The sequence below is a fragment of the Panthera onca genome, chromosome B1 (assembly GCF_046562875.1).
Source record: "Panthera onca isolate mPanOnc1 chromosome B1, mPanOnc1 haplotype 2, whole genome shotgun sequence".
NCBI classification, from domain to species: domain Eukaryota; kingdom Metazoa; phylum Chordata; class Mammalia; order Carnivora; family Felidae; genus Panthera; species Panthera onca.
The window spans coordinates 101,743,542-101,768,235 of record NC_138342.1 but is presented as its reverse complement, the minus strand read 5'-3'; the positions used below and the strand labels follow the sequence as shown (position 1 = coordinate 101,768,235).

The 24,694-nt window shown below is 39.7% G+C and overlaps 1 protein-coding gene across 5 annotated transcripts in view; it reads left to right on the top strand.

Annotated features, from left to right (window-relative positions):
• Nucleotides 1-24,694, top strand: part of PRDM5 (PR/SET domain 5) — a 208,299-nt gene that overhangs the window by 46,931 nt on the left and 136,674 nt on the right. The window lies entirely within an intron of this gene.

The following is a 24,694-nucleotide window of genomic DNA, read 5'->3' as shown; positions in this document are numbered from 1 at the left end:
TAAATTGGAAAATTATCTCAGGAACAGAATATGGTTATCACAGCAGCTGGCCACATAAATGATTGCTAGGCTAAACAAATGTTATCTTGATTAGTTCCCTGGAAATTCCAACTAGAATGATGTGGTACTTGAAAGTCGCCATGGTCAGAAATGTGGGTATTCGGCGAGAATACTGTTTGCTACTTATACAGGTCACTTGTGTTTCAGGAACAAAGTCTTCTATTTATTTGGTGCCAGAAAAATATAGGTCAAATCACCTCATGCTCTCTTATTTATTAAGCTTATGACTCTGAACTCTGACTTGTTGAAACTACCTTGTCTCAGAGTTAGGATTGGAGTCATTTTCAGCAAGCAAGTCTTTATGCTTCCCATAAAAAAAAGCATTTTTCATTTATAATAAATTATACATGAGATTTCTCAGATGACGTTTTCTGGATAGGTCTTGATGACACAACTATTTTGAGTCTTAGAATGAATGTCCTGTAAGAGTTTGCTTTGTTTTGTTTTTAAGGCTTCCTCTGGATTTGATGGATCCCACATGACATTGTAAATTTCTGTCCAGTATTTTACTAAAGTTTTATAAAGCAGAATACATCCTAGTTCCTGTAGCAATAGAGAATGAAGGTGGTTTTTATTTTTCTAAAATTTTACTTGCATTCCTTCATGTCCTGGGGATTCCAAAGACTTGTAGTAGGTAGAACATCCTTGGATTTTTCATCATATATATCTCCACTAAATAAGTCTTATAAAATTTTAATTTTATCCTGAAATGTACATCAGACCTGGAATTTATTTCATGGTCTTGAGGGTTTTCAAACTTTTTTACTTATGTTTTTAGACCTTGTTTCTTTTTAGCTATTTGGCTACACAGTCAATCCTGCTATAATGTGATATGTGTGTTCCTCAAATTCAATGTGCTATGCAAAATTGCTCAGTAAAAACTGAGGCTTATGGGAAAAATGGGGTTAGGGACACGATGTGAAAAATCTTCAGTGGCGTATAAAATAAAAGAATCTAATAAAAACGGTAGTAGTTTTACACATATTAAATGGTTGGGAAATACATAAATACTGTAATAAATATGTCAATTTAGTTTTAAAAAGACCTAAAGCTTGCTTGTTGGAAGTGTTTGTCAGAAGGGTTGTAACTTGTGCGTTCCAGTGAGGTAGCAGAAGGAGGGTTATCTGAAATTGGATGGAAGGTTGTAAAACACAAAATGGGTGGGTATGTCTCATAACACATATGGTGAACTGAAGTAGGTGGTGATATTTGAGGTGGGTGTGTTTTGTGTATTTCTGTGTGGCTCAATTCAACTAGGTGCAGTTTTCTTCATCCTCTTAGTGTTTCTGGAAGACAAAATTTGTGCAAGCGGTTGCAAAATTGGTGTTATTCTGAAATTGTTCCCTAGTCACATTGGAACATCAGAACAAACATCATAGCAGAACAAACTGTATACACTTGAAATACTGATGGCTTTATAGCTTTATAAAAGTATAACTTTTCTTAAATTCCTTATCCAACCCAACATGGTCCCTACCCTTCAAATACCTGCCATTCTCTGCAAAAAGACATATCTGGACATGTTTTCATATTTAAGGAGTAGGTGCCAAAATGCTCACCCATTTATACTTTGCTCTTTGTCTACTACTTTTTACTGAATCTGTTACTAACTTCATTGATCTGTCCACATCGCACTTTCTTCTTGCTCTTTGATTAGTCATTTCCCAGCATTTCCTTTGACATTTAACTTTGGCTCAGCCTTGCCGTATGGCCAGTTTTCTCATGGCTACTTGGAATAGGCCTATTCTAACTTGGCTCGGCCTGCAGAAACCATGCTTGGCCTTCCTGGTTGCTCTGCCCCCTGGGCACAAGTGAACCTGTGGTTTCAGGCATTGCCCTGTGAGGTATTTGAAGTGTCCGATTGGCTGACACTGGCTTGGGAAGAAACCCCAGCCCTATATTTCTGATTCTACACCTGGTGATGATAGTGTGGCTGCTTTATCCCAGAATCCATCTCAGCACAGTGCTCCAGGCAGCCACTGTGGATCTGTTGGAATTGGCATGCAAGTTGAAAGCTTTTTCCCCATCTCTGTTTTAAACTGTTATCTGTGTTTCTGTGGTACTTGGCTTCCAGGAGGCCCCGAACCAGGGCCCTAGGTAGGTTAATAGGTAGATGCAGAAGGTTGGCCACATACATACCTTAGGTCATCAGTTTTGGTCAGCGGTTCACTTGAGATATCCCCATCAGTTCACCAGGCCAGTCCCTCTTGTCATCACCATAGACAGAGAACACTGTCCATGCTCTGCCTGGTAGAGAAGAGAGCCCATCCACAGCCCAATAGGGTGATCTGCTGCCTGACAGCCTGGAAGGTGATTATGCCGCCTGCACCACAGGCCATGCTCAGAGCAGGAGCCTTCTCCTACCTTCTCCTTACAAGGCACCACCATTGCCTCATGAGCACTGGCTGTAGTCTCAGGTCCCAGGCAGTGGGTATACTTCCTGTCAGGGCCAGAGACTCCTGTGCTTCAGACAGACAGAGAAACCTATAGCCAGGGACTAGCTTTATCAGGTATACCTACAATGCTTAAGTACAGGATAAGGGAAAAGAAGGCTTTGTTTTTGCATTGGCTAGAATTTTCAGAGGACTGTTAAATAATAGTGGTATAAGAAATTTTGTCTTACTCCTGATTTTATTTATTTATTTTTAATTTTTTAAAATGTTTATTTGTTTTTGAGAGAGAGACAGAGTGCAAGTGGTGAGGGACAGAGAGAGAGAGGGACACACAGTATCCAAAGCAGGCTCCAAGCTGTTAGCATAGAGACTTACACGGGGCTGGAACTCATGACCCACAAGATCATGACCTGAGCTGAAGTTGGACGCTTAACTCAGAGCCACCCAGGGGCCCTGTCTAATTCCTGATTTTAATGTCAATGTTTATGTATTTCATCATTAAGTATATTGGCTGTGATTTAAATTGGCTATTATTTTCATACTGGAATAATATCCTTTATTCTTAAGAATGTGGTGAGGGGGGCGCCTGGGTGGCGCAGTCGGTTAAGCGTCCGACTTCAGCCAGGTCACGATCTCGCGGTCCGTGAGTTCGAGCCCCGCGTCAGGCTCTGGGCTGATGGCTCGGAGCCTGGAGCCTGTTTCCGATTCTGTGCGTCCCTCTCTCTCTGCCCCTCCCCCGTTCATGCTCTGTCTCTCTCTGTCCCAAAAAAAAAAAAAAAAAAAATTAAAAAAAAAAAAAAAAAAAAAAAAAAAAAAGAATGTGGTGAGAAGCGGGGCATTGAGTGGCTCAGTCGGTTTAGCGTCCGACTCTTGATTTCTGTTCAGGTCATGATCTGATGGTTCTTGAGTTCCAGCCCTGTGTTGGACTCTGCTCTGGAAGAGCAGAGAGCCTGCTTAGGATTGTCTCCCTCTCTCTGCCCCTCCCTTGCCTTTCAAAATAAACATGAAAAAAGAATGTAGTGAGAAGTGAAGCCAATCAAATGGAGTTAAGTCAGATGATATTTCATTTTTTAAAATCTTCTTGAGTTTTTGAAGGAGAAATCCCATTTTCAATTCTACGTATTTATCTCTTTTTCATCTAATAAGTAAAGACAAAGAAAAGATAGCATTTTACTTCCCCTGCTTCCTACTCCTACTTCCCAAGTTTTTTTGATCTGGTATTAAAGTCATTAGCATGGACTTCATATATTAATTTTCTGATTCAATAATAGAATTTTTTACTGTTGGGTTTTTGAGTTTCTGATTTTGATTACTTGGTCAATTGGGAAAATCTTCATCAATGAAAGTAACTAAAAATCTGGATAAGCATTTTATAAAGTGTAGATAATAGCCCAGGATGCCTGAGAAGCTAATAAGAAAGTATGTATTTAAGTTCGTTTCTATCTGTAGTCCCAGAAAAAATAATATACTTGGTGCTGAAAGAAAAGCTGTTCTTGTAAAAGCTGTTTATTGTTTTTTGAGAAGTCTTGGAGAATAGGGCAAATGAAATCCCCAGTGGGAAAAAGTTAGATTTTGGAAATTATAAAATTCTTTAACTACAGAATTTGGTGATGAAATATCAAGACACATTGCTTGAGAGTGGTTAGGAAGGTGGCAAACACTAGAAACCAATAGGGTGTGATAGAGCTTGGGTTTGGCCAGATGTGGTTTTTAATGGTTATGTTAGCCCAGAAGAGGCTTGCAAATCTGAAACTCTGTACCCATAAAATAGCTTTCCATGTCCTCCTCTCCTCAGCCCCTGGTAACTATCGTTCTGCTTTCTGTTTCTGTGAATTTAGCTACTTTAGATACCTCCCATAAGTGGAATCATACAGTGTTTGTTTTTTTGTGGCTGGATTATTTCAGTTTGTATAATGTTTTCAAGATTCATCCATGTTGTAGCATGTGACAGGATTTCCTTCCTTTAAAAATTTTTTTCAATTTTTCTTAATGTTTACTTATTTTTGAGAGAGATAGAGACAGAGCATTAGCAGGGAGGGGCAAGGAGAGAGGGAGACACAGAATCTGAAGCAGGCTCCAGGCTCTGAGCTGTCAGCACTGAGCCTGATGGGGCTCAAACCCACGAACTGTGAGATTGTGACCTGAGCTGAAGTCAGACACTTAACCAACTGAGCCACTCAGACACCCCTCCTTCCTTTTTAAAGCTGAATTTTATTTCATTTTATGTATACATCGTATTTGGTTTATCCATACATCTATTGCTGAACTTTTGGGTTACTTCTGCTTCTTAGTTATGGTGAATAGTGCTGTTATGGACATGGGCATGGAAACATTTTTTTTTTTTTTTTTGGATCCTGCTTTCAGTTCTTTTGGGTATATACCTAGAAGTGAGTTTCCTGGATCATGTTATTGGATTTATTTATTTATTTATTTATTTAAGGAACTTCCATAGTATTTTCCACAGTGGTTGCACCATTTTACAGTCCCACCAGTGGTGCACAAAGGTTCCAATTTTTCCACATCCTTGCCAACACTTGTTAGTATTTTTTTAATACCAGCCTCTAATGGGTGTGAGGAATAGATGATATTTTAAGATACACAGTCACACCTAGAGTGATGGAGAAATGCTTATGTGATGAAATTAAATATGGCTAAATGTAAAGCCAATTTTTGAAGTCTGAGATGGGGGATGGATACCAGACTTGATATTGACTCACATGTAATTATCTTAAGCGTTTACTTGATTTACATGGACATTTTGGCTAGCGATATTACTTGGCAGCTAGATCAAAAACCCAGACCACAATAAAATAATTGGGGTGTTGAGATCATGGGAGAGAATAGTGCTGTTGTACTTTTCACTGGTCAGACCACATCTGGAGGGTCATGTCACATTCTGGTGTTAGCTGTGAGTGTGGAAATTGGTAAACAGCTGACAGTCAACAGACTCAAAGTAGCCATACACAGAAAGGGACTGACAACTGTGATCTGTCAATCAGTCAGTTGAGAGAATTGGTGCTCTTAACCTGAGAAAGACCACAGTCATAGTTGTCTTCATATAATTTAACATGCTTTCATGAGGAAGATGGTGAGGGCTTAGCTTTCCTGTTTGAGGACAGGGCTAAAAACCAAACCCAAACAAAACAACATGTGGATTTGGAGAGAATCATGTTTCTAATGAACATGAGAAAAACCTGTCAGTGGGTTAGAGTCATCTTTGTGGGAAGTGTTTGAGCTTAGGCCTGGAGGAAGTAGGATGGGTGCGGAACAGGATATTCATCTGCGAGATGGAAACCCGACAAGATGGAGCCATGCAAAATCTGTTCTGGGCCTTCTTCTATGAGCAAGAGAGTCCGAGAAGCTAGACAAAAACCAGTTCCATACACAAAAACCCTGAAATCTAGTAGTGTCCATTTTTGTCTACCCAGTCTCAACCCTGCCTGGAACTCTGAGCTAATAAATTCTTCCCATAGGAAGAGTCTGGACCGCTGAGAATCTGCTCTGAGCTGACGATGAGCTACACTCTTGTTCCAAAGGGCTGCCAAGTGCCATACGGAGCCTAAGACCTAACCCATAGCTGACCTCTCTGTGCTTGTTCTCAATATTTCCTGTTTCACACTTAACTTTTTTTATTATCATTTTACATTGCATTCACCGCACGCCCCCCCCCACTGCCCAAGTGTGTCTTTGCTTTTTGCTAGTCGCTTTACTCAGACTATCCTTCTTTCTCTCCTATTCCTGCCAGGCTGACCTAGGGGCCCCTCCTCATTACTCTCTGAACACCTGAGGCAGGCTGCTGTTCCTGAGTGTACTGCACTTTGGGGTATCTGTCCCCACATGCTGGACTGTGCGCTCCTTGATGGTGACTACATATTGTTGATGTGTGCACCCTAGTGCCTAGTAAGTGTTTGCTTGACACATGGAGTTGCTTATGGCTTATGGAATAATAGAAGAGCTGAATCTATGTATTGTTCTCAGTTTAGGTCACAGCATTATATTGTTCTAGAAACGTTAATCTGTTGAAATGCACAGGCTGAATCTTGGAGCTGGAGACCAGCGGGCCCTCCTCTCCCCTCCTCTCCCCTCCTCTCTCCGGCTTCTCCTCCCTCTTCCTTCACTTTCTTCTCCTTCCCTCCTCTTCCCGCTCCTATTCATCCTTTCTACTTCTTTCCTTCCTCTCTCCTTCCTCCTTCTTCCTACCACTCTTCCCCCTTACACAGTGTTCTCATGCAGAATTTGGCAGGGTTTTTCTATTCTGTAATTCATGCATCTGTTAACCAAGCCCAAGTTATTTCCAAGACCTCAGATGTATAGATCTTAACAGAGATCCAAGATCACTTGTGTGTTGTTGACATGAGAGGTTTTTTTTTTTTTTTTCCGGTATGGCAAATGAGGTTCAAATATACCTTGTTCGATTTCTACACATTCGTCTTTTTATTTACTTGTCTTTCTAGTTTTTTGTATTTGTGCCAGTCTCCTGATGCCAACCATCTGTTGATTCTTTAATATTACAGTGACACAGGCTCTGTTTGTATTCAGGGTAGTTTACGTTTTTAAGTTTTTGCCAAGACCTTTTGCTGTTATTATGTGGTAAATTAAATGTGAGAACAACAGGCCGGTTAGAAGTCTCTTTATGAACAGCTTGATTTATTTGTATCTGGGCATATAAGCTGTTGTGCGGTTACTCAGTTTTTGGTCTGTTTTAGTAACAGATTGTAGCTCTAATGTATGTATAGTATAACAAAGCAGATTTAATGAATTTTTTCTAAAGTTACTTGTGGTATTTTCTACAAGTCAAAAACACTATCATTCATAGGGCACCTGGCTGGCTCAGTCAGTTGAGCGTCTGACTCTTGATTTCGGCTCAGATCATGATCTTAGGATGCTTGGGATCAAGACCTGCATCAGGCTTCAGTGCTTACAGCATGGAGCCTGCTTGGGATTTTCTCCCTCTCTTTCTCTCTGCCCTCCCCCGTTTGCACTTTCTCTCTCTCAAAATGAACAAAACTTAAACAACAACAACAACAACAAAAAAACCCACTAGCATTCATGTAACTTCTTTGCATACAATGGAGGCTGTCCAAACATTGCTGAAACCTTGCATAAAATTCTACCTGAGAAATTCCATGTTTTCTTTTTAAATGAAGAAGATTAATGTTCATGGACTTGAGTAAATTCCATCTAATGATTTGGCCTATAATTTCCTTACTGTATGATAAATGACTATACTGAAAGTACTTTGTTCTTTAAAGAAATTTTAGGACAGCTTAGATAATTAAAGTTCTGCCATGCATTTTTGTTACTTTGTAACTCTGATTAACGGATCATGTTTTTAATAAAATCTTCCCTTCTGCTAGGCCCTAGAGATCAGTCAAAACACTTACATATTCTTTTGTCTGCATTTAAGTTGGTTTTGTAGTTTACAAATCTCATAGAAATTTCAAAACCCAAAAGAAGGCTATGTTGACATATTGCCCATGACTTGTGCATTGTCTCCAATTTGCGTATTAATAAGTAGATTGGGGTGACCAAGAGAGGAATATATTCTTATGTATAGAAGAGGCTGTATCTTAGTATCTTAGATCTTAGTATCAAGTCCTGTTTTTTATCCATGGGCTTTCCTCCCAGGTCAAAGGGAGTGTGGGAGTAGTTCTTTCCAGAGGAAATCTATTTTCTTAAGAGTTGTAGTGCTGAGCAGCATTTTTATAGAGCACCCTACTGTCCATGCTACCATTTACAGGGTTAGCACGTTAAGGATCTCTGTTCCCATATGAATTAGCATGTTTTTCTTTAATTCTGTGGCATTGCATTTTCCTTTGGTAACATTGGCAGAGCACCTGTCATCTTTCTAATAAATTTGTCACGTCTCTGTGGAGAAAAAGAACTCTAATGGGTTGTCTAATCACCTTTTTACCTCTAGATTCATAGACCTTTGTATAGAAACCTAACTTCAAAAAGCTCTGAAAACCAAATTTCTTTTATATGTGTGTGTGTGTCTATCTATCTATCTATCTATCTATCTATCTATCATCTATCTATATCTTATTTAACAGCAAAACCTGACTTGAACTTATATAAGGCTGTTTGTAGTCTTTTGTTTTTATCCTATTTAGCATGACTATTCGTACATTTAGTGTAGAAATATGAATGTGTCTGATTATGGGATGGTGTTCCAAGCTTTGCAGAAAATGTTACATAAATAGTATATGCACTATATTATCTTTCTAAAATAAATCAGCTTTCCAGAATATCATTTGGTTAAATAATTGTGATGTTGTATAGGGACATTTCCAATTCCTGTTTAGGTAAAAGCTCAAGAACTATAGGTATTTCTAAAGACATTAAAAAAAATTTAATGTTTATTTTTGAGAAAGAGGAGAGAGACAGAGCATGAGTGGGGGAGGGGCAGAGAGAGAGAGGGAGTCACAGAATCTGAAGCAGGCTCCAGGCTTTGAGCTGTCAGCACAGAGCCTGATGTGGGGCTCAAACTTAGTAAACCATGAGATCATGACCTGAGCTGAAGTCTGACGCTCAAGGCGCCCCTAGGTATTTCTATAGGAGAGAACCATTAAAGGTAAGTATAGTAGGCTAACAATATATGAATAGAGCAGGAGGTTTTAGAGTCAGTAAGGGTTCTTTGTTATTGAAGATACAATGTTACGTATATTCGTGAGACAGAACATAATACCCACACATGTAAGGAGTTCTGTCTTAGAACAGCAGTTCATTGCTTCTGACATCCTGATGTCTGTATCACCCCGTGAACACAATTGGAAGATGAAGTCATGGGTCCAGTGACCTGATCATTAGGGTTTTATAGTAGAGTTTTTGTGTGTGCGCAGAGCAAGTTTTTCTCATTTTTGTGTTAACAGCTGCCAGTGAAGTGAGATGTCCTCGACAAAGAAGATGTTTTTGTTGCTTTGTAATTTTAAATGACTTATCTTTAAAAGTAGTTTGTTATAAACTTAAAAACACTTCTTCAAGGGAAGCCCTAGATTTGTAAGCATGCTTTTAAAAACTCAAACTAATATTACATAGTAGCTTTTGAGCATCAATTTCCTCAACTGCTCTTTATTGTGTTGTACATCTGTGCTTTTAATGGTTTATTAGGTCTTTACAAAGTGAAAAAGTAATAGAAAAATATTTATAGTCAATAGTTTCCGTATGTGTTAAATTCTTGATGCAAATTTGATATCTCTATTATACTAGTGAAAGTATACTGGCAGCTGTATAATAAATGTAAAAAAAAATAACCCCATAATTGAAGGTTTAAGATTTGGGGAAAACTGATGAAATGGGAAATATAGAAACAAGTTTTTTGTTTGTTTGTTTGTAATTTTATAAGAGGAACTGATTATCTGTGTAACCCAAGAATTAGTGTTAAAATTTATAAATATGTAGTAGGCCCCTTCCTTATTCTTTTCCTCCCTTCCTTCATTTAATGTAAGACTGAATCCCTCACGTTAAACATATTTATATTACCCTTAAAGGCTTAAAGGCATATTTTTACATAACTGCTATTGTGTAGATTGTAAATGACAATTATCATCTCCTCCAAAGTGAAAGAAGCAAGAAAATGAGGCTCTCCCGTGGTCTGATTGCTTCAAGGAGCTGGAATTTGGCCAACAACCTGAATGAGCTTAGAAGCAGACTCCTACATACACTTCCCCATATACCCTGAGCAGAGGATCCAGTGACACCTTTGCAGACTTCTGACCTCCAGAACTTTGAGATAAGAAATGAGTATTGTTTTAAGCTATTCGGTTTGTGGTAACTGTTATGCAGCAGTAGAAAACAAATACAGATTTTGGTACCAGGAGTTGGGTGTTAGTTTACTGTTTTTGCCTATAACAAATCACCACAAACTTAGCGGCTTAAGACAGCACCTTCTTTTTTTTTTTTTTTTTTTTTTTTTTTTATCAGACTGTTCTGTAGGTGACGAGTCTGGGTGGATTCTCTGCTTAAAGGTTTTCCAAGTCCATATCAAAACGTTGCAAAGCTGGGTTCTCATCTGGAGGTTTTGATGATCAGTTTGCTCCCAAGCTCATTCGTGTTGCTGGCTGAATTCAGTTCCTCGAGGTTATAGGACTTTTCTATTGCCGGCTGCTGGTCAGGTTTCAGTCCCTTGATCTCTTAGGGGTCACTCTCAGGCCACCCTGTAGCCCAATCATCTCAGTAATAGAGAATCCTTCTCATATCAAATCCTTCTCATGCTTCCTGGCTCTCTGACTTCTGTACTTACCAGCCAGAGAAAATTGTCTTGTTTTAAATAGCTTGCGTGATTAGGTAGGCTCCCCAGGGGTACTCTCCCTTCTGTGATACAGTGTGATCAGAGGAGTGATATCCTATTGTACTCACAGCTTCCACTCGCACTCAAAGGCATTCTCAAGGGTCATGGGGTGTAACTTTTTTTTTTAGGATTCTGCTTACCAGTTGGCAACTAGGGACCAAGGTTGTAAGGATATTGGGTTTGTGTAATGTGGTAGATTCTGGAATCAGATTATCTTGGTTTGAACCCTAGCGTCACTACCTAACTAGCTGTGAAACCTTGGATGAGTTATTCTGTTTGTGCCTCAGTTTCCTCATTTGTTAAATTTGGTTAACATGTAGCACCCACCTCATGGGGCTGTTTTGAGGAATATATTATATATTATGTGTAAAGGTGCTTATTAGCAAAGTATCTGACACATAATAAACAATAGCTGTGAGCTGTTATTACTATTATTTGTTTTTTTCTTTCTTTTTTTTTTTAACATTTATTTATTTTTGAGACAGAGAGAGGCAGAGCATGAATGGGGGAGGGTCAGAGAGAGGGAGACACAGAATCTGAAACAGGCTCCAGGCTCTGAGCTGTCAGCACAGAGCCCGACGCGGGGCTCGAACTCACGGAACGTGAGATCATGACCTGAGCCGAAGTCGGACGCTTAACCGACTGAGCCACCCAGGCACCCCTTATTATTTGTTCTTTAAAGCAGATCCTTTTATGTTTCAGTTTTCATAGAATGAATTTGACTAAATATAAAGCATATGTTTAGTAAAAGTAACATGATACTCATACACATGGGAGACTTGTATCATTAGAGAATCTGACTGCCATGAGCATCTCTCAGAAGGAAGTGTGAGTGCCATTCCCCTGCTCTAGGCAGGGAAGTTTGCTTTTAGATGACCTAGGCCAGGTGTGTGGGGGTGTGTGCCTATGTTTTGGCTCAGTCTCAGCCTATCAATAGTGGTGTTAGACATCCCAGAGGAATGCCTGGGGACATTCATCTAGGTTCATGCCACTTTGTGGTGAGCCCCCCAGAGACATTTCCCCAAATGGGGACATTGTTGTGGTAGGACTGGTCCTTATTTATGGTTCTTAATTATGATTGCAAGATGAACCTCAGCAACAACCATCAGGGAACTTTGGAAAAATGAGTTTATTACTTATGGGTCCCGGAGGGTACATGGCATGCATGGGACCACACAGTGAGGTCATGGATAGAGACAGAGGGTAGAGACATGGATAGTGGACCTGGGTTTCTACCTTTTATTGGAGTTGAAGGTGGGGTGCCTAGGGTTTTGTGGCTATCCTTTTTATTGATGAATTTAAAACATAAGTGGGGGTAGGAATTAAAATATGGGAAGGGAAAAGCAAGTGGTCAGAAGGTCAGTTATCTATGTCTACCAGAGCTCTCTAAAAAGGGAACTTTATGAGTGGGACAGCCAGGTTCTTTATCTAGCTGTGTGGTTGTCAGTGTCTTTATTCAAGATGGATATCTTTGAAGTGGATGCCAAGCAATCAAAATCTTAATGTCAGGCATTTACATTACAGCCAGAAAAACCAACTGTCCGATACTCACACTTAGACCTAGAAGCCATGCAGTGGGAAGAGGCTGGAGTGGCCTGAGCTGAGATGAACCACATCAGCATGTGAAGGCCTTGTATGTCATGCAAAGGAGTTTGGACTTCTGATAGGCACTGGGCAGCTTTTAAACAGGTACTGGTAGGAGGAGATGCACGAACGACCAAGAGAACTCTGAAGGCAGTGTGAAGGATGAATTTGAAGATAGATTTTGAATCAATGTGGAAAAATACTCAATTATGAGAGTGCTATCTATGTTCAGATAGTGGATCATTGTCAGGACGTGCCCCAAATCCAAGAGCTTTCTTCCCTTGGCATCTTTATAAGAAAAGGTTAGGAAGCTCTGCTGGAGGTGAGGCTGGGTCAGACTAGAGAGGTCTGGACCAGGAGGTCCTGGTGGATGCTATTGACCAGGAGATGCAGAGCATCTGAGTCAGAAGAAGGTCCAGGCTTGAGTGAGATTTGGGTTTAAGACCCAGGAGATCAGTCTATGAGGAGTGTCTGAATTGGTACCCGGGGAGTAGAATCCACCATTTGGGTTGCATATCCCAGAAGAGAGGGACTGATGGCATGGAGAGGACCTAGGCATCCCACCTGGCAGGGACAAGACCGGCTCTCCTCTGGCCTCGGGCAGATCCAACAGTGCATGACTGTCAGAAAAAGGTTGGGATTCAGGAAAAAGAATCCAGTGAATAGAATGACTGCCCTGGGTGTAAAGCAAGCTGGGTAGGAGCCCAATCACGTATGGACTAGATTGGGAATGAGAGACTGTCCCATGGGAGAACAAATAAAAAAAATGTCTGCCCATTTTCTTAAACAGGCCATGAACTGGCCTCAAGTCAGGGGATTTGAGAGTGAGGACTAAATGACCTGAGTGCTGAATTCAGAGGGCCCACTCAGATGGTCCACTTAGTCCCCCATCTCTGGAAGGGACCACATTCCTGAAGGATCTGTTGGAATGTCCAAGATTCCTTTTCTGAAGAGCTCCCCCTCCCGAGTGCGTTCTTAGTTCCAATGACTCCCTGGATATGTAACACCAGCTGCAAGACAATCAGATCAAGGGAAAAGCCCCAGCTTTCTTTATCAGAAAAGATCCCCTACTGCAATATTTGTATCCTAGGTTTAGATGGCATTCCTTACCAGGCCTTTGTTGCCAGAGCAGTTACTGGTGCCAGACACAGCTTGGTCTGTAACAGAGAGATATTCCTATTGCAGTGATCCTGCCTCCTGGCAACACAAGACTTTTGGCAGAATTCTCGAAAATGAGCTACAGTGAGAGAGAAGCATGTAAAACATAGATGTTGTGGCCCCTTTTAAGCCAGTCCTTCTGTTCACGTTTGGATAGTAGGAAGTTAAGAGCTTTACCTAGAAATTTGGAGCGAGGAACCTAAATGTTTCAGGAGCAAGTAGAGATCAGCTTCTTGGACAAAACTTCTTTTTCTGCACACTCCTTAACTCAGAGGGTACTCTGCAGATCATCCTTACTGATAATGTTCTTACTGATGAATGCCCATGTGGCATTCATGGGCCTTCTTTAAATTATATATGAGGGTCATATTTTGCCATCTTTCCACTGTGCTATTATACAACTCAAAGATGGAGAGTCAGGAATCATTGGCCAACCCACCTGATGGTCTAGATGTGTGGAAGGAAGATTTGAGAATTGTCTCCTTTCCTCTTTGATTGCATGTAACATATATATTATTTAAATTTTGTGCCTATATTCCTTCATGTAATTACCTGAAATATGCCTGTCTCTATGGTTTTGTCTGCTTTGGATTCAAAACTTCTAGAGGGTTAATCTGTCTAATTTTCTCCTTCTGTACTCTGTTTTTTGGATATTAGGTACCAACATTCAAGGCTTTTAAATCAACACTTACCATTCATCTTTCATTCTCTCCTTAACTCTAGTTTTTAATTCCAAAGAGACTTTTCTTTACGTCTTCTTTAAAAAAACTTTTTTTAAATGTTTATTTATTCTTGAGAGAAGGAGAGACACAGAGCATGAGAAGAGAGACATAGAGAGAGAAGGAAACACACAATCTGCAGCAGGCTCCAGGCTCGAGCTGTCTGCACAGAGCCCGACGTGGGGCTCGAACTCACGAACTGCAAAATCATGACCTGAGCCGGAGTCGGACGCTTAACCGACTGAGCCACCCGGGTGTCCCTAGGTCTCCTTTTTATATATGAAAATTCTCAAGTTGAATGCCAAGCGTGTATCTTCCTGTTTAGTGTTTTCTTCAAATTGACATTGGCTTTTCAATTTCTCCTTAGTATCAATGAGACTGATCACACAGGCTTACAGTTTTGGAGTATTTGCAACTTTCCTTGGCCTATACCTCACATTAATTTCACACACCCAGGTATTTATTTTTCAGTGACCCATTGTTTTCATTTTTATAGCTGTTACCTCTTTCCAGAACCTACTGATTCATATCTAGGTCATTCATAATAGCCCGTCTGGTTCTTTTTGCTTTCACAAAATTTTACCTCCACCACACAGTCCATTCTGCATATTAGAGTTGTTGGCTTATCATCCACTTCCCTTTATATTTCCAGGTTGAAGCAAAATATTGGCGGAGTTTTCATTCTTCCTCCATGCAGTAGTGTATGATTACCAAGAAGCTGATCCCTGTGGGGGTGGGTCCTGATTAGACTTAACCATTGACGTTCCTATTAAATGGACGACAAAGTATCCTGCTTGATGCAATCACCATTTATTTCTTGTTTCTCTGATTTTGCTACTTGAACCACCAAATTTGAGTCCTGTCATCTTTTAATGTGTCTTCCCAATCAAATTTACCAGTATCCTTCATCTTTCCTTCTGTGCAAGTCATACTGTTATGACTAGGCTGCTCCACCTTTCTTTCATTGGTATAATTTTTTTCCAGTGCAGTCATACCTTATGCAGGGCTTAGGTTCTGAAGCAAGTTCTTAAGGCAACTGTCTTGTATAGTAAAAATTGTGGGCCATGAAGGAATGGTCCTTACTATTTAAATTTGTTTTCTTTCTTTGATTTTTTTCCTCATTTCTTATTTCCTTTAATTGAACAGATGTAGTTTAATTGGTGTAAGTTAATATGTGTACAGTGGAACTCTTGTTAAGTTTTGAAATGACCTTCTGCCTCTTCTATTGACAAATTTATATCCCATCCATTTAGTCCCTGGACTGAACTCATCTTGTGTACTGGGGATCCCCAAGCCTACCCCCACATTTGGAGATTCACTAGAAGCATTCATGGGATTTAGCATATAGTTTTACTCATGGCCAAGATTTATTGCAATGACCCAGTAGGAATATACTGTAAAGCCAGATCATAAAGGGAAAAGGCACAGGCAGAGTCTGCAGAAACCCATGAGTAGATTTCCTTAGGCTCTTTCCCTCGCATGAAGTGTCACACAGAGCACACTCTTCTCTCAGTAATGAACTTGCAGCCACACACGTGATGTTTCTGTACAAAGAAACCATTAGAAATTTGGTACCCAAGGTTTTTATTGGGGACTTGTAGGCATTTTCTGCATCACATGTAACAAAATTGCAGATTTACAGAAGAAAAGCAGGTGTTGAGCATAAACGAAATTGTTTCCACAGTCTAGGCACAGTGAACCACCCTTGTTCACTATTGACTGGGGACACTCTGAGAACCCGAGTTCCTACATGCCAGCCAAGGGCCAGTCTTACAATCAGACTTTCTAAGCCTGGTGGTCTCCAGCCTGCTGGGTTTACACTTTTTGCACACCTCTTAGTTGGAAGCTTTTTATAATGTACTCTTTGGTGCTCTGACATTGACTTTTCATGTTGTCCATCCAGGGGACCTGGAACTGTATGTTATTTTATACGCATGTGTACTAAATGTTTTTGAAATGAATGAAGTTCATATATATATACCACTTTATAACAATCAGTACATTGCTTTGTGAGTTAAAAGAAGTATTTGTTTTCTGCTTCCTCATTAATATTGAAGATGTTGAGAAAAGGAGCTGTTTTCTAGAATTTCATTTGTAGCTTTTCCTAGTACATTTTAAAATAACCAATAAATGTACAGTAAATGTTCAATAAATGTTGTTTACTGATAACTGTTGTCACTTTTTAGAATTCTTCATCACAGAACTATAGTTGTTGGGTGATTATGAGAAAGTAAAGGATGAACTTTAGTAATTGAGAAACATTTGTTGTCTTAGGTGCATTTTTATGCAACGATAACTCATTTGGTCTGTATTGAGTTATGTACATTTTGAGGATATGAATGAAGGGAATATAATTAATTTAAATGGATTGGGTAGATTTAATTTTAATGGCCTGTAGAAAAACTATGTACTTCACAAAAAATCTGAAAACACGATGACTACAGCAGTGGAATTTGGGTTAGAAGATCAGGATCAAAGGAAAAGTAGATACTTTTTTTCTCTTTTTTTTCCCTCCCTGTGAACTGCACACTGCTCTTTGCTATTCAGTGTTTCCATAAACTTTGCCTAGAAGTTTTCAGATACAAAGCATCTTATCTAAAAATACCATCAAAACTGTGCTCTCTGGATCTTGGAGATTATCGTTTTTTATACAACCAGCTCTTTCCAATGATTTCATGTCTGAGAATTAGAATTTTGCTACTCAAATTTGCTTATTATTATTTGGCACATTTCATATACTCTTTTTGAAAAAGTTTATTTATTTTGAGAGAGAGAGAGAGTGGGTGAGGGGCAGAGAGAGAGGGAGAGAGACAGAATCTCAAGCAGGCTCTGAACTGCCCGAACTGAAGGGCACAGGTACCCTTTTAATATGTCATAGGGAATGTTCTCCAGAAGTTGACTTCAAGGCTTTACATTTGTATAAGTTTCAAATCTATATTAAACAATTGGGCAACACTATAGTCTCATAGAGCTAACTAGATTTAAATTTTTGTTAATGTTTATTTTTGAGAAAGAGGGAGACAGAGTGCAAGTGGGGGGGTGGGCAGAGAGAGAGAGGGAGACACAGAATCTGGAACAAGCTCCAGGCTCTGAGCTGTCAGCACAGAGCCTGATGCGGGGCTCGAACCCACGAACCGTGAGATCATGACCTGAGCCGAAGTCGGACACTTAACCGACTGAGCCACCCAGGCGCCCCAGAGCTAACTAGATTTAAAGTTTTGTGAATTATTTCTGCTGGATCTGATGGATGCTACCAAACTGTCAGGAGACATGTTGACTTTATTAATATGGTTTTCTAATTTATTAGTGAAGTAACACGTATAGAGAAATCAAAAAGTAAACCACTAAGTAGTCAAAATAGATGCACACACTAAGCCTTGTGTATCCTTCACAGAAAACCTCTAAAGCAATAATATAATATGCTAATGTCAGCAGAATTTACTTTTTATGCAGTAAAAAACTTTTCTGTCCAAAAGTGTCACTGACATTTGAATACCTGAACATGTTTGTAAAACTATAGAAAGGGATGATGGCTACACGGTGAAGGCTATCTCATAAATTTTCTGTGGAAAACAGGATACACTTTTGACTTTGTCTTTCAGTTTATGTTAGTTATTCCTTCTTTTAAAAAAATAGCCCAATTTTCAAAATACTTTGAAAGGCAAGACTCAAAAAAGGAGTGCTTTTAAAAGTTGTACATTAAGTCTCACATTACCTCTCAAAAAATGTTTTTGAACCTTAAAAGGAAATAAAGGCCATGACAATTTTAAAAAAAGACACAATAGCTGAGCTTTTAGTGCATAAAATATTTATTGACACCATTACCAAATAAAAGGTTTCCATCTCTTGAGTGGTCAGCTGCCTAAGCATAGATAGATAGGATTTACCTAGCTATGTAAACTTGACCGAGTTCCTCAGTTAAATTCGCCTTTGTGTCTGACTGTATCACGAGAACTTGCTTTCTACAGATTACTTTTATATAAAGGCAACCTCAGTTAAGTGTAAGATGTGGGGCCAAAAAAGCCTCTTTGATTTTAAGTTGCATCACTAGACATGCTGCCCAGATCCTGGGTCATATAGTCCTTTGTATGCTGTCTTCTGTCCTCCATTAAGAGAGATCTGACAGATGGGTATGCATCTGTAGAGAACAACCAGGATAGCAAAAGAGCCTAAATCACATCAGACAAGGAAAGAATGATTTGTCTTGTAGAAGAGAAAACAAAGAGAAGAAGGGACTCTTGCCTTCAGGAACTTGAAGGCCTGTGTGTGTAAGAGAAATTAAAACTACACAAGAGGACAGAGCTGGAGTTGATGGCAGGTGGTCATAGAGCAACGTGTCTCAATTTGGCAGAAGGGAGAGTGTCAGTTCTGTGGAAATGGCATCTGGATTTGCTACTACCTTATAATGGCACCTGCTCTTACTGCACGTGTCCAAGCAGAGGCTCTTTGAATGTGTGTTTGATTTGAATAGAGGAGTTTAGCATATCCTTCATGTCCCTTCCTTGGAAAAAGTTAGCATTGCAAAAAGTTAGCATGTTTCTGGCTGTGCCATTGAAAGTGTTGTTTGTCTTTAAGGTGTCTGTTAGCCACTGTGAGCCTTGGTTTCTTCAGTTTATTAATACTTGGTGATTGCAGATATCATTGGTATAATGTACTGTCCGGCATCTTATTTCATTCTATGCTCTTACAGTTTCTGTGAGGTCCCAGGGCAGAGATTATTATCCCCAAGGTCAGGAGACCATGGCTCTGCTCCGTGACAGGGAATGATTCACTTTAAGTGGTACAGTCAGAGTTTGGGTAACACCTCGCTTTTTGATTTCTAGTTCAGCATTTCTCCTGCTTGGGAATACTTTACTGAGGTTCCTTTCAGCTTGACATATTTAGGGCACTAATTATTTGTAATGAAAAACAGATTCAACTTTTCACATCAATCCTTTTAAGTTATTTAACTTCCTGGGCATAATATTATGAATGCTGTTCAGTTAAAGACAGCATTTGTCTTTAACAGGGGTTTGTAAAACCCTGTTACAGGGGTTTGTAAAAGTCTGTGTTTTTTCTGTCTGCTTTCCCATCTGAAGATGGGAATCTACGGGTCGAGATTATTCAATAATATGGAGGAGGAGATACAAGCAGATATACTAGAATGGTGTGTGTGTGTGTGTGTGTGTGTGCACAAAACAAGAATTTCAAACAGAATCTTTTTGAAAATCAACAGAAAAGAAACCCACACCCTTTGCTTAGAAACTATAAATCACGTTTCCTAGTGACAATCCTTGCTGATTTCTGAAAGTATGTCTCTTTGGTTTAAATCTGACCACAGTGTGCTGTCAGAACTGATTACTTGAGCAAACTTCTGGTTATTAGACACTGAAGGCAGGGCATTTGGCCTAACTTCAGTTAAAAACAATCACAGAAAAAAAAATTGCTTGTCCTTTGGATCCAAAAATATGATGACATTGTATACTCCAAAGATATCCATACCTTAAATCTTAGTGCTTGAAACTACCTTCTTTGAAAAACCTTGTTGAAGGACAGGCAGGGAAGTGTATTTTCTTTACTAAATAAATCCTACAACATACTGTGACTTCTTGTTAAGGACATTACTGCTGTATTTTTTGGAACTGACTGTACTTCACTGCGTTAAATTTTACCTTATGTTAGATAAGATTCTATTGGTTATATTTTGCCATGTTCTGGAGACAAATCTGGCTGATTAGCCTTGCCCTGATGGCCTGTTATGTATTGAGTGAAAAATTCCTCAGACATTCAGAATAATTGAAAGAGAAAAATAGAGTAAGTAACATTGTAGATTTTTTTCCCTGTGAAAATTAACTATCTGAATATTAAGTAAGCCCTGCTACCCAATTTAACACAGAAAATACTTATATTTAAGGAAAGAGAATTTGTATTGGTTACCTGCTGCCAACTTTTTCTGTTACCTATAAGTTAGGGTTTTCTCCTACTGAGCTGAATCCTTTTTGTAATTTCCTTTGTTCTTTACTGGGTGGGAAGACATCAGCTGTGACTTCTATTTAATACTAACCTTTCCTCTGGAAAAAGGGACAGATCTAAAGTGGCACGTTCTCTAGATCACTTCAAAAGTGATGTCAGTAGCATTTAGCAGAGGCTAGAACCTGCCAAATTCCTACACAGTGATAATCTTCATTTACTATAAAGTGGCAAAGTCATAAACAACTGTATTGAAGTGTGAATGTTTTCATTTTTGCGTGAGGGTTTCTTCCCCTTCCCCACCTTCTCTAACTTTTTTTCTGTAACTGGCTTAGGAAGTCTGTGCAAATTAAATAGAGTTTGGGGCTGAGATAGTTTTTACTGCAAGATGAGAACATTTACTTCACTACAGGCCCCCAGGCATGCGGAAGACTGTTCTCAGTAGGACAGTAACCCATACACTTCATTTTCATGAAAATTCAAATAAAAGATGATGGTATTTGGAAGACTAGTTTTGATGGAAAAAAATACACTTTGGCTGCAAAGGTTAGTTAGATGCTGAAACATGATACTTAAGAGGAGTATCTTCTTTATTTGTTGGACTTTAAAAATGTTCAATTTATTACCTCAGGGTTCAGTATCAAATTAAAAATAGATAAATGGAGACTTTAATAGTAGCCATCTGTCTGGAGAGTTTTTATTTGGTTTCTCTGGAGAGAAGAAAGATGGCTTAGATTATCTTTGAATGTCTCTTTTAGATATTTCATGAGGAGAATGCTGTGGTCAGGGTAGCAAGATAAAAGTCATGTGAGCAGATAATCTAACAGCTTTAGTGAAGTGTTGAAGACAGGGATAGGGGAATGAGGAAATGACCAGGCACTTGAAAGTTGGGGAAAACAGGTAGCCTGCAAAGATTGCATAGGAACGTAAAAGTCATTTGGGTAAGGGTGTCTAGAATAAAGTAAATGGAAAGTGGGTCTGTTAATGAACAAAAAAAATGATTTCGAGTATGAGTATGTAAGCAACCATAGTAACATCACTGCCTGTGATAGTGTTGCTATGAGAATATAAGTAATAGTGAATCAATATATAAGTTTGGATCTATTGAAAGTATCATGTTTCATCAAAATTTTAATATAAAATTAAATTGTGCTTGTCCCTTAAGCTGGAATGTAGTGTGAGAAGGTTATGGGCAACCGGAGAATGCATATATCTAACGGACTGGAAATGAGTCAGTAATACTGAATAATTGGACGTATTTGGAGCCAAAGGGCCTGGGAAAAACACTGAAATATATGAAGAACAGACAATGCCCCTGGTAAAATGTGCTTACTATAATAAGTTACAGAGAAATCTTTGTTATGTTTCACATCTTTGGGAAAGAATTCCAAATATCAACCACATCTACTATATATTGTTCTTAATACTAGGTGACAAATGTATGACTTAGAAGGGCCATTGACTGGTTTCTGTAAGTAGTCATATCCTTTCAAACTGAGATATGTCACAGACAGAGCCATTGGTGTTTCCCTAAATAAACTTAGCTGGATTTTGTGGATTTCAACAGTAGTTGTGTTACTGGTGGGAGAGTCTGTTGTGTGAATGGAGGTCTTGGTCCTTGGATTCTCCACAAGAAGATTTACATGGGGATCACTGCTCCTCAAAAAGACAGTCAGAAGGAAAGTAGCAAACACAAAGCAGTTTATTAAAGGGAAAGTACACTCTTAAATCAAAGTGGGTGAGCGGGCAGATTCCCCTGAGGTAGAATGGCCCCTAGGTTGTTTTGGGATTGGATATTATTGGGTCTCTGTGGGCTGGGAGGAGCTGTGAGGTACAGTGGCATGGTCTCTAATGGAGGCTGCTGCTTTTAATTTGGGAGGCGCCCCCTACAGGTTGGGAGGAGGAGTTTGAACCTACAAGATTTGTATGTGAACCCACAAAGCAGCCTTTGTCCATGGGGGTGGGGAGGCTGTACCTGCAATGCAAAGGCATTATAATGAGTCTAGGGGTTACCCAGCGGCAGAGGTGAAGAGAAGAACTCATGCTCTGCACCTGTGGCTCTTGATTTGCCAGTCCCAAGGTCTTGGAAGCCACAAGGTGAGGCTGTTGTGCCTCCGGGCATTTAACATGTTGCTTATTTTTCACCATCCTTGCCTCCAGCTCAGGTCTGTACCATTCCCCTTCTTGGATTTGGGACTCTGCCTCTGGGTGTTCCTTCCACTGCTCCTGTCCAGCTTCTACCTAACAGATGTAGGTTTTTAATTTTGGTCTTGAGAAAAATATTTTTTTCAAGCATCTAATGGCATTGCCACTTGTTCTGCTTAATTTAGCTGTTTGTCAATATAGTTTTGTTACTGTAGCTAGGGAGGAACCTGGCAAGGAGAATTTATACCCGAGTATTTAAAATTATTTACCCTGTTTAAAGAAAGGTGGGTTGATGTCCTCTTTGAGGAGAGGTGTAGAAGGTCCTTTCTATCTATCCTAGCAGTGTTTCTGGACATTTCTGATGTTACCCGTTGGGCAGTGAGGGTTCCGGGTTGAGGGTAGGAGCGTAGTACAGTTTTTAAGTGCCTGCCAAAAGAGATCTTCTCAGCATGAGTTTATTTAGTGGGAAGTTACAGATTCCCATAGCTTCACATCTAAATATGAGATATAAATAGTAGGTGTTTATACTCCTAACTTCTTCTTTTAGCCAGTTATAATATTGAAAATTAAATTCCTCCTTCTCAGTGAGGTCTGGCATTTCATTAGCAAGATTTTTAAATGATTATTGAGAATCCTTGGGCATTTAAGAAAACAGGAATTGTTTGAGAAGCATGGCAGTGAATGTATATGATAGTAGAAACAGGTAAACTGTATTTTTTCTGGACAATATTTGCTGAAATCTTGAAATACTGTTTTTTTCAGTGCATGTAGCAGATATTTATATATGATAGTTTTTAGGGGTAACTTGACCTCTATAGATGGCTTCCTGGTCGCATGTTAGTATATGATTGGGCCAGTGCAGTCTGTCTGATCTCAGTACCCATTATTTTCTCAGTTGCTCCTTTTGTTCTAGTCCCATGGCCTTTTTGCTGTTCTTTGAACAAACCTAATTTGTCTTTAACCCAGGGCCTTTCTATTTGCCTTTTATTTGCTGTTCCTTCTGTCTGGGAGCACTCTTTAGTTCTTCACTGGCTCATGCCTTCCTTCTTCTTCCTCTTTTTTTTTAAGTTTATTTATTTTGAGAGAGAGAGTGAGAGAGAGCAAGTGAGCATGTGCACATGTGCATGAGCTGGGGAAGGACAGAGAGAGAGAGAATCCCAAGTGAGCTCTGTGCTGTCAGTGAAGAACATGACACAGGGCTCGAACCATGAGCTCATGACCTAAGCCAAAATCAAGAGTCAGATGCTTAACCGACTGAGCCACCCAAGTGTCCCTGGCGCCTTCCTTCCTTAGAGCTCTTTTCAGATCACCTTGTCAGAGAGGCTATGCCTGACCATGTCATCTGAGACTGTTCATCTCCCCTCACTCTGCTTCCTGCTACTCTTCTTTAGTTGTCCTCACAGGACTTATCTTTACCTGAGGTTATATTCTATACTTGTTTGTTCTGAAGTGCTGCGATGCCAGGCCTCATCTATCCTGTTCACTAAAAGATTCCCAGTGCCTTAAGCTGTACCGGCCACATGGTAAGAACTCAATAAATTATGTTGAGTGAATGCATGATTGTCCAAATATACCATGAAAATACATATCTTATTAGGCTGGTTGTGCTTTATTTTATTAAATAAGATTTTGGAAATGTAGAATATGTTTATCCCCACCCCAAGTCCGCAAAGGTGAATTTGCATTCTTACATTTGTGTTACTTGGTGTTAGGGATCTGAAGTGCTAATCACTCATTCCTTCTTTCTTCTCCCCTGGATTCCAATTGAATATAGACACACAGTGAGTTGTATAGAGATTGATATATGTATTATTAAACTGAGCAGTGCCTGATAATCTACAATGCGGGGGCTTTGGAGAAGCTTGGTTTAAAGCAACTTGGGTTCAAGAATGTCCAATAGATTACACACTTCTTTGGCAGTTACCTTTCTCCCTCCGACTGAGTGTTGAGTGGTTCTGACCAGAAGGGCTTATGGCATGAAACACAAAGCAGAGGGCCCACTGTCCTCAGCAAGCCATCAGCAGTCTGTGAAAAGACAAAATGGGGCACTTGGGTGGCTCAGTTGGTTAAGCGTCCAATTCTTGATTTTGACTTGGGTATGATCCCAGGGCCATGGGATTGAGACCCGCGTTGGGCTCTGCACTGAATGTGGAGCCTGCTTAAGATTCTCTCTCTTTCTCCCTCTGGCCTTCTCCCCCACTCATGTGCTTTCTTTCTCTCTAAAATAATTTTTTAAAAACAGACAGAATGGAACTTGTTTTATTCACCTACTAGTTAAAAATATGAAAATGTGGCTCAATGGATGTTAGATTCTACTGGTTACATTAGCAAGTCCTCCTCATATGGAAATGATTCAGTAAACAGGTGGAGAGACAAATTGAAAGGATCGCTCCAGC